Source organism: Erigeron canadensis, chromosome 4 (assembly GCF_010389155.1).
Source record: "Erigeron canadensis isolate Cc75 chromosome 4, C_canadensis_v1, whole genome shotgun sequence".
Lineage (NCBI taxonomy): Eukaryota > Viridiplantae > Streptophyta > Magnoliopsida > Asterales > Asteraceae > Erigeron > Erigeron canadensis.
This window is the reverse complement of record NC_057764.1, coordinates 2,053,726-2,071,079: the sequence shown is the minus strand read 5'-3', so window position 1 is coordinate 2,071,079 and position 17,354 is coordinate 2,053,726.

Sequence of the window (17,354 nt, the reverse complement as noted above, 5' to 3'; positions counted from 1 at the left end):
CAATGTTTATGGCCCATAGAGATTATTTTCAAAGCATGCCAAAGTGGGGGGTAGAAACAATTCTTACGTCATTCTAAGTCATCTTTGGGCGTGAAAGTGGGCATCCCATACCATTACATATAGAATTTGTCGTGAGCTAGGGGAAAAAATATATCCTATATATGTACTCATTATATTTTTAGGCACTTTTCACACATTTCAGATTTTTATCTTTAATCGATGATTGGAAACGCGAGATAGATTTTGTACGTGTTAAAAAATGATCAGTATGTGTAAAAATTTGGCCAAAGGGAAGCATAAGAGATGTTATAATAATAATAATAATAATAATAATAATAATAATAATAAAGCAAATTGTGTTTTTTTTAAACGACCAACAAATTTGTATATACATAATTGACATGTCTAACAAATCGGTATGGCATGGAAACAAGCTAGTACATCCAGAGCAGATAGTCTTACTAATTACAATCCTAAACCATCACCATTGTTGTTACATTATTTGTTTTAAATTAATTCATGACTTAATTTTGATTGTCTTGAAATTATGATCAATTTTTGTTGAGCAAAAGAAAATTAATCCCTTTTTTATGGCAATTTGCCCAACTAAAAATGGATAACTAACGTGATAAAAAAAAAAAAAATCACTTAATATTATGATTAAAAGGATAATAATAGGTTTGAGGTAAACCTTTTAACCTTCGTTTTTATATACTAGATAGATACTCGCACGATGCAGCGGCAGTATACTGCGGCGGTGGGCGGAAGTGACAGCGGTTGATGGTAGTAATTTCCAAATCAACGTTAACAAAATTGCGGGTTACAAAAAAAGGATAGTGGTTGGAGCGTGCCTGATTTTAGGGAGGATAAAAAATGTCCAAGGGCAAATAAGATATTTGAAATAAAAAAATAATTAATAGGGGGAGATTTGCTTTATTAGGGAGTATAAATATATATATAGATATAGATTTCCTCCACCACTACATATAGCTGGAACAATTTTACCCCGTAAGTATAATTCTTTGTTGTATACACGTATTTTTAAATGTTGTCATAATTGTCATGTAACTATTCATATGGCTAATCTTTTTATACTATTTTGAGTTTTACAATTACAATACAAATCACCAACACGTACGACATGTTCTCATATTCAAAAAATTAACTATTTGAAACATTGTTTCTAGTTAAATTAGGTTGGTTACGTTGTTTTTTTTTTTAGAACGGCAGAAGGGTTGGTTACGTTTTCACCTTTTTTGGTGGTGGCAATTAACTAAATAAAATAAAAAACGACATAATCATTATTATCTAACATTACACATTCATGGTCAGAAACTTTACCTCTTTCCCATTAATTAATCTTCTTTACAAGATACCCTTTCAAACACACATATGTGAAGCACACACATACATATGATGTCTATTTTTGTACTTTAATATATTAACCAACAACTTATTTTGTGAGATGGGTTATGTACAAACTCCAAAGATTTTGTGTCATATTGCATTCAAAACATTCTCTTATCATTGTATTCTCTTCTTTTAATACATATGTCTAGTGGGAATTCCACTACCTTTACATGGTATTATAATTCACTTTTCACTATACACTATATAAACACATTGTTGCTGTTAAGGATGATGTTGTAACATTCTTGTGATCTAACTCAAGTTGTCAATGCAAATCTTATCAAAATATGGAACTGTTGAAAGCATCAATACCAATCTAATGATTGATATGTTTCATTTTAATTTGCGCAAAACTTTGAATACATTTGTATATATATGTTCGAACTTTTTCATTGAAGTATGTGTAATTTAACTATAGAACTAGTTTTCATATTGATATATAATTAAGAATGTACGCCACGTTAGAGGTTGCTACATCATTATTATTACCTATGGAAAATAGGACTTGAAAGTGCAAATTATGTTGTGTTAGAAAAAACAAAAACTACATATATATGCATCAAGTAATATGGCAAGTACAAGTACCTATTTATATATATTTATAGTCCTAATACTCATACGATATACGGTAATTATATTCATTGTATTATAAAGAAATTCGAATATGTCACATACATGATTCGTGAGTATGAAATAAATTGAAAGTAAACCAATGATCGAAACTAAATTACAATAAACAATGATGATAAATATAATATTGTAGGATTTACCTTAATTTTGTACACAAATAAACATTTGAACTTATAGGCATAATGGATGACGGTAAACAATATAGTAATATGAATTGAATAATTGAGAAAGAAAAAAAATTATTTATTAATAAGAAAACGATCAATCAAATAAGGTTATAATGTGTTTTGTATATATACCAAGAGTTAGAGTTTAATTTTAACTCTAATAAGAAACCTGAATCTATATATAATTTAAAAAAATCTAATTATATAAAATAAATATATTAAAAGGACACGATTAAGGATATCGCCACATGTCGTTTTAAGAATATGTCAATCATGTTTTAGTTTATTGGTAGATGTGTGTACGTATTTCTTTATTTATTTGTTTATTTTCGTTTGTTTGAGATATCTTTCAAAAGTTTGGTGAATTTAACACCTTCGCTTTATTATCTTATTCTAATTCTAAAGTCAAGATGCTTTGGTCTAAAATTGTTCTTCAACTTTATAAATTCTTTTTGGTTGGTAAGTAAAAAGGCCAAGTTTTACCAATGACGCAAAAGAGGAATAATCTTTTTTTTTGAGGAGCATGATATAATGTTGACATATATATAACTATGGTATTTGATTGTTAATATGATTCTTGAGGTATAATATACTATTTTGGTGAAATAGGTATTTTTATAAACAAACTTGTAAAACATAGAGTCAAATTAAAAGAGGGTTTTACGCTGCAAAACTAGTAAAGCCTAGTTTGGGAAGTCAATGGTGACCCGAGTTGGGAAACCCGAGAGGCCGAGACCTCACGTATCATGTATAGCCCATGTTTCGGAAGCTCGGGTCCTAATAGGAATCCATTATTCATGAGCCTAGTTTCGGAACGTCGGGTTTACTAGTCTTTTGCAAAGAGCCATCGTTGGCTCCTCATTTTTGCAACTTCTTTTATGAAAACATCTAGTACTTCACAAGAAAAAAAAATATTAAATTAAATAAAATAAAAAAAATTAAATTTGGCATACTAAGATTTATCTTGTTAAACTTTCTTGTTAATAGCACTTGACATAAATTTTAAAATAGACAAGTGCCCCTATATGATGTGTTTGGTACGTATATGTACGTATCGATCAGGCGGTTCATTTTTATCAACATTGTTTGGTCTATAAAGTTGTGTTTAAAATAACTATCAAACTCAAGGAAATGACCATTTTCCAAACTCGTGAGTCGTATAAGTGGATGTATTTTAAATTACCTATACACAGATGTACTATATATCAAACCAAACACCCAATTTTTTATTACTATTTTTATTTTTACTGGAAAACAATCATACTCATATTTCTATTCTTATTCCTACTACTAAACTGACTTAAATGCCTAGGATGTAATCTAAAACTTCATGAAAATACTCAAAAATATCCCCCTCAAGTCATGAATCCTATTGAAACTCCCCAATGTACAAGTACACTTTACCAAACATCCAATTTTATGTTTTTTTGAAAGATACGGATCAAACATCACAACGAGAAGTTTAGACTATGTTGTACGTCTTAACGGGTCCACGGTAGAGAGTCCTCTCATCCAATACCTTATAAGAGGATAAACCTTCTATTAATCCGCTTGAAAACACAACGTACGATTAGTATAAGTAAAACTCTTACCTTCACGGGTGTCGAATCTGGGTCTCCTAGTAACAAGCCTTTCTTGAAGGGCTTTATGTGCCACTGTTTACACCAAACATCGAATAAACTTGTCTTCTTTGCTCATAGTAATAATACATATCAAGTTCTTGACACTTTTATTGTATACATCACATTGCCAATAAAAATATTATATGTTCTTACAAGGACATAGGAGGATTAATATGACTTTTTCCCCGCTCCATGGTTCTTAGAACATTCAAATGACATCATGCCTGAAGAACATATGTATTGATAAGTGGGGCGAATAGGCTCTGACCATTCGAATGTTTTAAAAAAATATTGTTCAAACACTGTGATTTAGTTTTAGGATAATGATTAATCCTCCTAATTCAACAGTCCAAAAATTCTCCTAATTCATATAATGATGACATGTGAAAATTCAAAGGGTAAGATTAAAACCAATATTATATGAAATTCACTTGTCATATTCATATAATTTATAGAAAATTTTTAGTCTAATTTAAAAAAATTAATTGATGGTCTACAATGATACCTATTTATTTGTTTCAAATTTATTAACTAGTGACCTCATCATTGTTATAAAATTAACGTCAGTTCTTATATATTAATTGTCTCTATTCAAGCAATTTGCCAATGAAAGAATATTTTTCAAAATAGTACAAGAGTTTTAGGAGATACGACTTACGAGCATATCATTTCTTATTTTACTAAAAAATTATATCATAAATTGATTAAGATTGAAACATTAATCATCACTTTGCTTATCTGTTGTTTCTCAAACTCTCAGTGTCATTCATGATGGCTTTGAGACAATTTTCATGTTTCTAAGGAAGCTTTTGACTTCCAAATTACAAATATTTAAGAGACTCATTCATATGGCCTGAAAAGCTAATCTTCGGTTCATGTGGGCTCTCAATACGATCCTTTTCTCCAATTTTCCTTATGCTCATAATTAGAAGATTTTAATACCCACTATCATTTTATATAGATTTTCTTTATGTATTAGAATTTGAAAACATTTGATAATAATCTAGATAATTTTTATCAGTATTTTAAACCGGGATTATAGGTGAATACAAAGAAAAAGTTAAAGGCAAGAATCAAAAACAAAAATGAGATAATTAAGGGTGAAATTAAGACGGTGTGGAAAAATATTTTCCAAACTGGAAAGTGAAAAAAGTTTAAAAACTCGGCACTTTGAGTGTAACTAGTTCAAAAAATAGGATGAGAACATGAGTAATGTAATTTTAAAAAGGGTTATATGATTGGAAAATATTCTAACTTTGGTATGGTTTTGTTTCCTTGAATAGACATTTTTATAATTGGGGTTTGCTAAATACAGCCCTTAAGGCTGTCTTTAAGGTGTATAAATTGTTTGTACATTTACCATGAAAATCAGGAGGCGGACTTTTAATATGGAAGGTACAAGTTTTTTTATGCACGTTAAATACAACCCTAAGGGCTGTATTTAGCATTTCCCTTAATAATTTTGTCCAAAAAAAACATTTGATAAAAGTTAGAGTACTTTTGAATCAAATAGCTTTAAGGTGAAGGTAAAATAATAAAATATAACGTAAGAACGATCTGTGTAATTTTAATCTTATGATAAGACGGGGGCTTTGGATATTTAATGGGCCGGGCTTTCTGGTCTACTCATCTCGTCTTTAACAAAGTAGACTGACATGTCATATAGAACTATAAAAGGGCATCTTTGGCTCCTTTTTCTTTTTAAGTATATTCATTATGAAAACAACTTTTTCGTATGAAATAATTCCTGCAAAAACATATATAATCTATTTCATCATTTTAAAAGTTATTAATGTTTTATATTAGGCAGTTTCAAGTTTAGATTACATGATACCAAACGTCATATAGATTATTGTAACACGACCAATACCTTATAGACGAATCAAATCCATGAGCAAGCATTAATTTTACTTTCTTTCTTTTTTGGTAGGTCAACTTTTTTTTTTTTTCGAACATTCAGTCGAAACACGACATCAGGGAAATCTCGTCGTATAATGGTGAATCTTTGCACGTACCCTAGACAACGAGATTGTTGACCATAGGCCGTTACAGGTATTCGGAAAGAAAAACCCCAAGGCTTGCCATCCTTAGGGATCGAACTCAAGACCTTAGGTAAAACCGGGAGTGTTTCTGACCAGTTGTAATGACCATCATTGACAATAGATCAACTATATTTGTAGTATTTTGTACTCTTTTATGAGAATTTAACCTTTTTAGCTACATTGTTTATATTTATTATCTTTTTATTAGCTTTACAGAAAACTTATATATAAAGTAAAAAGTGGACCGGTCAACTTAATTATACCATCTATGTTACTCACGCACTATCTATCTATATTATAAAATAAATAGGGTTTTAACTTTCAACTTTCATATTCAACAATGTACACATGATAATATATAATGTACCATACCTCAATCCCTACAACTTTCTCTCTCCTCCATAAATCATATTATTACTCTAATTCTTTCAAAATCTTTTATCTCAAAAAACGTAAATCGATAAATTATAAAAATTATATGGGTGTCCTTAAAATTTCATGCTCTTTCATTAGAGATGTCATTCGATATACTTTCGACGAATTTTTAAATCCGAAGGCGGAGCCCGTACGGCTAAGACATTTGGCTATGACACTTTATGACATATCACCTCCTATCACCTATCATACTCTATGATCTATCATCCTCATTATCTCACCGCTGCAACGCGCGGGTATTTGCTCTCGTATATATAGAGGATAAATTCATAAATTTTTAATTATAAGTAGAGGATCATGATCAATTGGTGGACATGGATCAGACTACTTATAACTCATCCCTAGCTTTTACAAGATTTCTGACCTTAATTTGAGAGTGAAATTAAAGCAGTACATCAGTATCTATTTTATGTTAAAATTAAAGAATGTATTTTCAATCACTGTTGGTAAGAAACTGGTTGTGGTGAAAGTCATAAATGTATTTGCTATCACTATAAATGCATGAGATACTGTAGATCTAAAAGAATTCAATACAGTTAAAAAGGAAATCGGTAATTTTTGTTACTGTTACATGGGTAAACTGCTAAGTAAGATAACCTAAAATTTGAACTTTGATGCCAATGTATGTTGACGGAGGTTCTAGTCGTTTCGTATGAAGTTCAATGTATGTCGACAGAGGTTCTTGTTTTTCTGGATGAAGTTCACAATTCAATCTCTCAGATGGAGTAATTTAAGATTATCTATGGCAACTTCGGAGTATGTGTTAGACCTAAAATATGATGTTTAATTGTAAACTTTAAATTTATATTCGTTATAAATAATGTTACTGTACATTTTTTTCACACTTTTAATTGGTGTGAACAACTTAAAATTTTTGTCACGCTTTTATGTGTCTCAAAATATGTAAAACTAAAAGTGTGTAGAAGTTTATCCACACCAAAAAGTGTGTAGAACTAAAAGTTCACACTTTTTAGTGTAGACTTTCATAATTATTTTGTAACACCACATTTGTCCATGCTAACTAAACATGCGGAGCGGACAAATGGGTGTTACAAAATAATTATGAAAGTTCACACTAAAAAGTGTGAACTTTTAGTAATTTCACACACTTTTTAGTGTGGATAAATTTCTACACACTTTTAGTTCTATATATTTTTAGACACATAAAAACGTGTCAAAAGCATGGATAAATGCAACATTATTTATAGTAACTGTACTTTAGAAGTTCAAAGGGATGAAGATAAAATATGTAAATGTTAATATATAATCCCTTTAAACTTTTCATGTGTAAATAACCATTTTAACCTAATATACAACCAATCACACACAAATTTGTCTCTCTTTTAACCTCTTAACATACACTTTTACCTTAACACACCAACCCTAAATCATCATTAACACACTTTGAAAGCTCAAATTAAATCTCAATAGTAGGATAGATTTGTCACTACACAAAATTGAACTTTGATAGCAAAAGAAACTAAATATTTGCACATGTTCAAAAAATATCCTAAAATTCAATCTCTTTCTTTTTAAAATAGAGTTAATTGTAAGATTGGTCCCCGTGGTTTACTCATTTTAGAAACGATGTCTCTTTTTAAGTATCGTTACAAAAGGGGTCCTTATTTTGAGAATTTTTTTTGCAAGATTGGTCCCTTTTTAACAGAACCGTGAATGGGTGTCGTCAAGTCTTCACGTGACCATCACGTGCATGGGCAATTTTGTCATTCCATACAACACAGAAGAGACCCTCATTGATAAAATAGAAAAATCACAAGAACCAATCTTGCCATTAGCACATTAAGACCTTTTTTGATTTAATTCACGATTATAACATACAATTAGTCGTGCACCAGGTCCTTAATTAGTAGAATTATGTATATTTTAAAGTTTTAATAATGACATGTATCATGTATAAAATATTTATATTTTTATTTTAAAAAACTAATATATATATATATATATATAGGAGAGAGATCAAATAAGAAGGTGTCTTAAGAAAAGAATGGAGAGAAGGTCTTATGAACCAATCAGAACATGACATGTGGATTTAAAAAACAAAAAAACGCGGTGACATTTTTGTAAATAAATCAAACTTTTGTTAGCCTGGTTCTGGATCAGCCTGGGTCTGGGTCAGCTTGGGTTATGATGAGCTTGGTTTGTCAGTTTGGTTGGGTAAGCTTGGTCAGCTTGGTTGATCAGTTTGGGTTCTGGGTCAGCTTGGGTTCTGATCAGCTTGGTTAGTCAGCTTGGTCAGCTTGGTTGGGTCAGATTGGTCAGCCTGGGTTATGGGTCAGCTTGGTCAGCCTGGAATCTGAGTCAGCTTGGGATCTACATTTGTGTAGATTATGTGTAGTTTTGTGTCAAGCTGACCCAACCCAAGCTAACCAAGCTGACCCAACCTGACCCAAACCCCAAGCTGACCCAACCCAACCCTAAGCTGATCCAAAACCCATTATCTACATTTGTGTAGATTGTGTCAAGCTGACCCAACCCAAGCTAACCAAGCTGACCCAATTTGACCCAACCTGAACCAGATCCCAAGCTGACCCAACCCAACCCCAAGCTGACCCAACCTGACCCCAAGCTGACCCAAAACCCATAATCTACATTTGTGTAGATTGTGTCAACCTGACCCAACCCAAGCTAACTAAACTGACCCAACCTGACCCAGACCCCAAGCTGACCTAACCCAACCCCAAGCTAACCAAACCTGACCCAACCTGACCCCAACCTGACCCAATCAGACCCTGACCCCAATCTGACCAAACAGATCATGCTGACCAACCAAGCTAATCAGAACCCAAGCTGACCCAAGCTGACCCAACCCAGAACCTAATGTCACACCCCACCTTAGGTGGAATCGTAGGATATGACGAAAAGAAATAACATAGCACATGGAATTTATAATAGAGTTATACTAAATGAAATCCAAATAAATGTGATTCCCACAAGCGGGATAAGTCTAGGCAACACGCCTCAAATAGCAAAAGAAGTGGCAAATAGTATTGAATGTTCAAATGCAATCTAGGAGTCCATGAAGGATCTCTTTACTGGTCTTCTAAAGTCCTTATACTCAGTCTCCTTAAGCATTGTTATTACCTGAAAATGAATGCTCGAAAATGTCGACATAATGTTGGTGAGTTCGTAGGTTTAAAGGAATACAAATGAATTTGTTGTGCATGATATATGAGGTTTGGACAATAGTGTAAATATAAACATGTAGCAGCCTGTATGCAATCCAAATACTGATCAATGACATCATAGTTATCCAACAACACAATCCCCATCACTCCTGCCAACAACTCAATCACACACTATAATACCAACAACTACCAGCTGGAGTATATAGTTGGTCGATAGATTTCAAATAGTCTTCAATAGATATCAACAGACATCTATTGCATCATAGAATCAACACAAACAAGCTAGCATACACATTTCATAATTACACGTATTTGTCTAAGAAAACAAACAAATTTGGCGCAACTAGTAAAGAAATGAAAAGTGTTTTGAGCATCATTTTCCCCCAAATAAATAAAATAAAAAGGGGCCACGAAACTCATCTCAATCAGCAAGCAGTTGTGTAAAGTCCAAAAGATCACTGGAATCTACACAACATATACGTATACAAGTTACAATTATTGGACATGGTCAATAACCATCCATTGTAACCCGCATTTGATGAAATACACATATGGCTACACTCAAAGTATTCATAAAATGATTTGTCATATTTTATTAAGTTACAAGTCATATAACTTAATATAGAGTATTTGTCTTGATGATTTATGATTAAATTCTACAAACTCATATTCACTGGAATTTTTGGTAACTTTATCAATTTTTATTCTGGATCACCCGAACTAACCAAGTCCTTAAATTTTTACCACAGTAAATTTTATGTGTTAGATACTTAAATGAATTTTTACAGAATTTATTTTGTACTTGAACTATTTTTAAAAATTCGATAATTACAGACTAGTTAATAAATTCACTGTTTGCGCGCAGAAAAGTTTTATAAAAGTTAAGGGCCTTCGAAGCTTAAAAAAAATCCAAATTTTTACTGTACAATCTTAACATCTTAAAAATGTTTCTGGAAAAAAATAATCTTCCAGTTCATAAAATCGACCAAGATATGACTATTTGAAGTCGACCTAAATCTGTTCTGAAAACTCAGCTTTGCGCAGTTTTGTTATAAAATTCGTTTGACAACCTTAAACTTCATATTTTGACACGAAACCACTTCCACCAGAAAGTAGACTTCCTGAAATTAATTTTAGACACCAAAAACGTGACTTAAACATCTTCCATGACCAAGATATGACCTTTCAAAGTTAACAAACAGAATCTGTCCAGATTCTGAAATAACTCAAACTTACTGTTTTAAAGACTACTACAACTAATATACATATATAAGCTTTCAAATCTTTCCAACACCTATTTACATCTTTTATCATGATTTTCATGCCTTCATAATTGAATTTCTTTAATTACATTAATTATTATGCTACAATCAATACGTAAACTTTTAACATTAATATGATTTATACTTCAAGCTTTTGATTTAACCCTAAAAAAAAACCCTTTCATTCATTATTATAAATTTGCCATAATATATATTCATCAATGGGTTACTTATAAAAAACATTAATAAATAAAAAGATATGCTTATATATATATATATATATATATTAACAAATAAAAAGAGTAATATATATGAATTTCTTTAATTACATTAATTATTATGCTACAATCAATACGTAAACTTTTAACATTAATATGATTTATACTTCAAGCTTTTGATTTAACCCTAAAAAAAAACCCTTTCATTCATTATTATAAATTTGCCATAATATATATTCATCAATGGGTTACTTATAAAAAACATTAATAAATAAAAAGATATGCTTATATATATATATATATATATATTAACAAATAAAAAGAGTAATATATATGAAAAGAGAAGACAAGTGATTTTACCCCAAGATTGATGATCTTCTTCTTAGATACCTTGGAAAAAAAAATAGAATATAATCTTTAAGAATTTTATTATTAATTGTAATTTAAATCAAGATTCAATTGAATTATAATTAAACTTACCAATAAATTATAGCTTTGATCTTGAGAGAGTTTTCCCTCTTTTTTTTCTTTGGGTCGACAGCAAGAAGGAGAAGAGAAACAAAAATAGTTTTTTTTTTTTTTTAGGTATTTACTTATATTTATTATAAGGATAAGTGTTTTAGAGTTTGAATGTAATTAGGATATATTAATACATAATTTAACAAGAGTTATAATAGAAATACAACTTCTCTTTACTTGTATTAATTATAAAAATTACTTTGATAATTATTGATTTTATTCACCAAAATTCTACACTTGTTATACTATATAGGCACATTGACTAGTCAAGAAATTTGGAATTTAAGTTAGAGGCTATAATAAAGTACCAGTTTTGGTGACGGATGTCACACCTAAGCTGACCCATAATCTACAGTTGTGTAGATTATGTGTAAATTGTGTCAAGCTGACCCAACCTAAACAGACCCCAACCTGACACAACCTGACCCAGACCCAAGCTGACCAAACTAATTATGCTGACTAACCAAGCTGACCTAGACCCAAGTTGATCAGAACCCAAGCTGACCAAGCTGACTAACCAAGCTGATTAGAACCCAAGCTGACCCAAACCCAAGCTGATCGGAACCCAGGCTGATCACTTCAGAAAAGTTTGATTTATTTACCAAAATGTCACCGCGCATTTTTTTCATTTTGACACATGTCGCGTTCTGATTGGTTCATAAGATCTTTTCTCCCTTCTCTCCTTAAGACACATTCTTCCAGGATTTCTACCCTATATATATATATATATATATATATTGAAAAGTTATTTTGAGAACCCCTTTTTTTGCAAGAACCTTTGAGAACTTTTCAAATCAAGCCTAACCGATGATTATTCTTTACAAGAAAATTGTTTTTTGATTGTTTTATGAATAACTTATGTGTAATTTTGAAGTCTACAATTGTGTGGAGGCATGAATTATCATCCGTTATACAATTATGTGGAGATTTGGATTCTGGATCACATGTGCACGAATATTGCTATGATTACATGTGCACGAATATTGCTATCAATATTCGTGCACATGTGATCAAGAATCCAAATCTCTACATAATTGTATAACGGATGATAATCCATGCTCCACACAATTATAAACTTCAAAATTACACATAAGTTATTCAGAAAACAATCAAAAAAAATAAAAGAACAATTTTCAAAAAACAATTTTCATATATATATATATATATATACACTTTTATTATTTGTTAATGTTAACAACTAACATATTGTATGTTAAAATTTTGATATATACCAAAAATCAAATCATAAGTTACATTTCTTAACAATTCGCCCTATTACTTAAAAATATCAATCATTTCATTCTTATACATATTAACGTACATAATGCATTTTATTTAGGTCTAACAGAGTAACAAACTAGCCCGTGATCCATTTCAAATGACCAGACACATGAAAGGGTTTACTCATGAGATGATGGTTCGATCATCTACAAATTCGTTGATGGGAGCCTTTGTTGGGTTTTTTTTTTAATGTCTACCTGGGAGCTAATTAAGACAACCATCTACCTTAATCTAAGTGAAACTTCACCCTTAGATGATGGAATGTTCTCTCTATCCGACATATGTCGTTTTACAAAAAGAGAGTAATAAACCTACTCCCCCTTGCAGAACATTTTGATTAACTTATTTTGAAAATAAAATTAACTAAGTTAATAGGATATAATTGTGCTTATGGGTAACCTTTTCCTTTTCCTTGAACAAATGGTTTGCTTAATCATGGTGTTTCTATGCCTTGACTTGACTATAGGACAAAAATTCAATGGACATCATCTTAATCACCTTATTAAACTTACAACATGATTTGTGATATTATGGAAACTATATATATTATTAAAAATTAGGTTTTGCTAAACAAAGTTCTTAGGGCTTTCGTTAAGGTGTATTAAATACTTATACACTTATTATAAAATTCAAGATGAACTTTTGATATGGAAAGGTACAATCTTTTTAGCCGGATAATCGTTCACAGTTTTTATGTTTTAATCATGACATTTGATAAAATCAAAAGTTTAAATTAAAAAAAAATCAATGAATTACACTTGTCATATAAATGAAATTGTTAACACGATTATTAGATTGATTTTTTAGAATAGTATATCATTTTCTTTATATATATGTGTGTGTTATATTAAAGTTTTATAAAATCAAAATAATTCCATCAAAGCTTATTTTTCCTTAAATAAGCATTATAAGAAAGATTTTTCAATTGATTGTTTGCTTGTGTTACTGTAACACCCATGATTTTGACTGTTTGCTAATCGTATAAGTTGACCAACGAAGTGTGATTAGTGATATAATTGAGACACATTTTGTGAAATTATGATGTGTAATGTGTTTAACGAGATGAAGTGGCCACCAATTTTGCGGTACGATACTAAACGATGTTTAACAACAATTAATTAGCTAGTGATTGTGACGGGTCAACCCATGGATATACCCATACCCATGACCCAACTGACATGCCCAACCCTATCTTCTTACACTCCTAACTATCCATTTTCATTTCTCTCATCTCTCTTTCTCTCTCTATATTCAATGCAAGACACACTCTTGCATCTCTCACTCTCTCTCTCTAGAAAATCATCATCATTTAATGTTATTGAAGCTAGATTAGTGAAAGAATCAACATCATTATCATCATTACTACATCATATCAAAATTTGGTTAGTGAAAGTTGCAAGAATCATTCAATTGGGTCAATTTTCGGGTTTGAGCATTGGTGGTAACTTTTGGTAAGTGAAACTTCACTCAAATTAATCATTTTATGTTGTCAAACCCAAATGTTATTGAGTCAAATTGGAGGTCAAATCCGAAATTGGTCAAATTAGGGTTTCAAAGTGGGTAATTTAGGTCAAATTCGGGTTCAAGCACAAGATGAATGGGGTTTGTGTCCAAATATGTTCATACAAACTTCCCAAAACAAATCCAAGCTTCAAAATCCATTTTTTTTAGTCAATTGGGGTTTTGTCAAAGTAAAAAACGGGTCAAAAGCAAATTGGACACGAAATTGGTATTACAAACGAAATTGGGGCAAGGGTTATGTTTGATTATGCCTAGTTAAGAATAACCCTATGAACAATTGGATTAAAATCAGCAAAATGGTTGAATTTGGCGGATTAGAGTTAGGGGTTCTTCATGGTTGAAGTTTGACGTTTTGGTCAACTGTTGGATACCCAGATTTTGACCAGCGTACAGGACGCCCCTTTAGGCATAAATTACGGTGCCCCAGATTCATCTTACTCTGAAAATTTCCTTATCTACGCTGGCCTTGTTGAGCGTGACGCCAAAAACCTTGAAACCGAGCCACCGTAAGCTACGGTGCTTCTCACCGTAAGAGACGCCGCCCCACCTCTGACCACCGTAACCTACGTCCTCTCTGACCGTACCAGACGCCAGCCCATTTTTGGCAGACCGTATAAGACGCTAGGTTCCACCGTACGTTACGCTAAGGCTAGATGGACCACCGTAAGAGATGGTGGTTATCACCGTAAGGTACGGTGCTTCCCATTTCATGTTTTTCAGATTTGATTTCTAGCTTTCCGTCCATTGCACTAGGGTCACGTTCAACTTCCAAATGAGTCTTTCCCCGACTTCATTAGTATCACGTACGGGTCCCGGTGGGCGTTCAAAGTCATGAGTCATTTTAAGAATTTAGAATGGAAAACTTGACATGGGATGTTCATGTAATGATAGGTTTTAGACACGAGACGATCCTTAAACGACCCTATTTCGATCCAAACTATTTATTGACTTTCTATTGACCCTGTCGAGTCTCGAGAGTTGGTCAAAGCTTGAATCACATTTTAAAAACTTAAGAAGAGTATTACTTGACGTATTAATACTTATGTGACACATACATTACAGTTGTGGACTTCTGACGATCGTTGAATGCTCATAAATCATTCTTAAGTTGCTTTTGCCGACCAAGGTGAGTTCCGTAGTCTCCTACTCGATTGAGATTCGTGCTGAAAAGTGTACACGTGCTTGATTGATTTGATTGACGATTGTTTGTTGGATTATGCTTCGATTTTGATTATATGATGTGATTAGGAGAATTGTACAAACATGGAAGACGATAATACCTTTAATGAGTTGTAGATGTGGTGGGAAGGCTGCGGCTGACCTTATATATAAGTATATATGATTCCTTAAATGTAAAGTCGTAAGAAATGTATGCGCATTGTGGCTTTGGATGATTTGTTGTACGATGGACTTGTGATTGGGATTGGTTATGCATGTACTTGTTGCTTGGTTCGACGTACTCCTAAGTATTTATACTTGATGAATTGTACTACGTACTCCCAAGTGTTATACACTTGATGATATGGTTTTTACACAACGTACTTCCAAATGTTTTACACTTGATGATATTACTCGGTATGACGTACTCCCGAGTATTTTATACTTGATGAATATTGGTGGTTATGTTTATTTTGATTGTTTTCGTGGGATACTTATGATTCTTTTAATTGGCGTACTAATACTTGTGCTCATTTAATACGTGTTCTCTAACTATCTTGTGTAGTTCCTTGTACGGATAGTTATGTGTGTGGCTAGGTTGTACTTGAGTAAACCCAAATTACGTTCATATGTTTTATATGGACATCTCGTAAGTTGTTATTTGCCTTACTCTTGTTCATATTGCGATTGATTGACGACGCTTCCTCGTGAGCCATTACTACGCATTCACCAACCTAGTCTTTACCTTATTTAGTACACTTTTCAGGCAATCAGACGAATTTTGAACGTGAAGTTTGATTGTTGCTTATGTTGGACTCGGGCTTGGACTTATGTGGATCAAGGATTCATTCGTCCATTGATTTACTTTATGCTTAGGATCGATAGTCATCTTTTCATAGTCTTTTGTAACGTTTGATGGTTACTTGCTCCTTGTGCATTTTGTATTTTATATTTGATGTTTGGATTCACCGGATCCCTTTTATGCATTTAGTCTTATTCTACGATAATTCCATGCATACGTTATATCTTTTCAGTAATATTATGAACCTAGCTCGGGGTGTTACAGTTACAAAGTGACAAGGAAATGAAGTGATCATTTTATAATGAGAAGTGATATATTACCGTATATTTTTTAATACATAAAGTATAAGCCAATAAAACAAGTTTGTGATAGATAAATTAAAAGTGATGACTTCTCATTCTTTCACATCAATCTACAAACATACCAAGTGAAAGAGTCGAAGTGCACAGGTGTCTAATAGCCATTTTAATTAAAAGTTGCATATAAGAAATCACGGCAGCCTTTGTTGGAACCACGTTAGTGTGACCATCACTGATCATGTATCATTCCTGATATGATAATTGACGATAACTAAAATCCATATGTCTAGTAAATATATAATGGACTTATTTACTCTTAAAGACGTAGTACAGGGTTTCCCATTAGGTGATTGTAACTAAGAGGACTAATGGTGCACACATTAAACACCAAAGGGGTTGAATGTGTAATTACTCTCATTATAAATAAACGGTAATTAACTCAAAGTGAAAGTTAATCCCTACACACATATTAAACCCTAATTTTCGTGTATATATTCCTCTCTAATCTGTTCATCATGTTCCAGCCGAATTACTCATCACATTATTACTCAATCACCTTGTTATGGGAACCCAGAATCAATGGCAGTTATGCTTTATGCTTTTATAGATTCCACAGGACGATTGGGGATGTTTTATCACTCGAATCGAATCATGTTTATTCCAACAGCCTTTACATTTGTGGCATGGTGCAAAAGGTGTTCGGTTGTAAAAGGTGTTCAGTTGTGTCCATGAGAAGTCGTTTTATTTTCGTCGCTTTGGGATCTCCTTCTATATTATAGTAATTATCGTTATCTTTCGTATTTATCCCTCTTATAGTTATGTTAGACTTATTATTCAGTGTC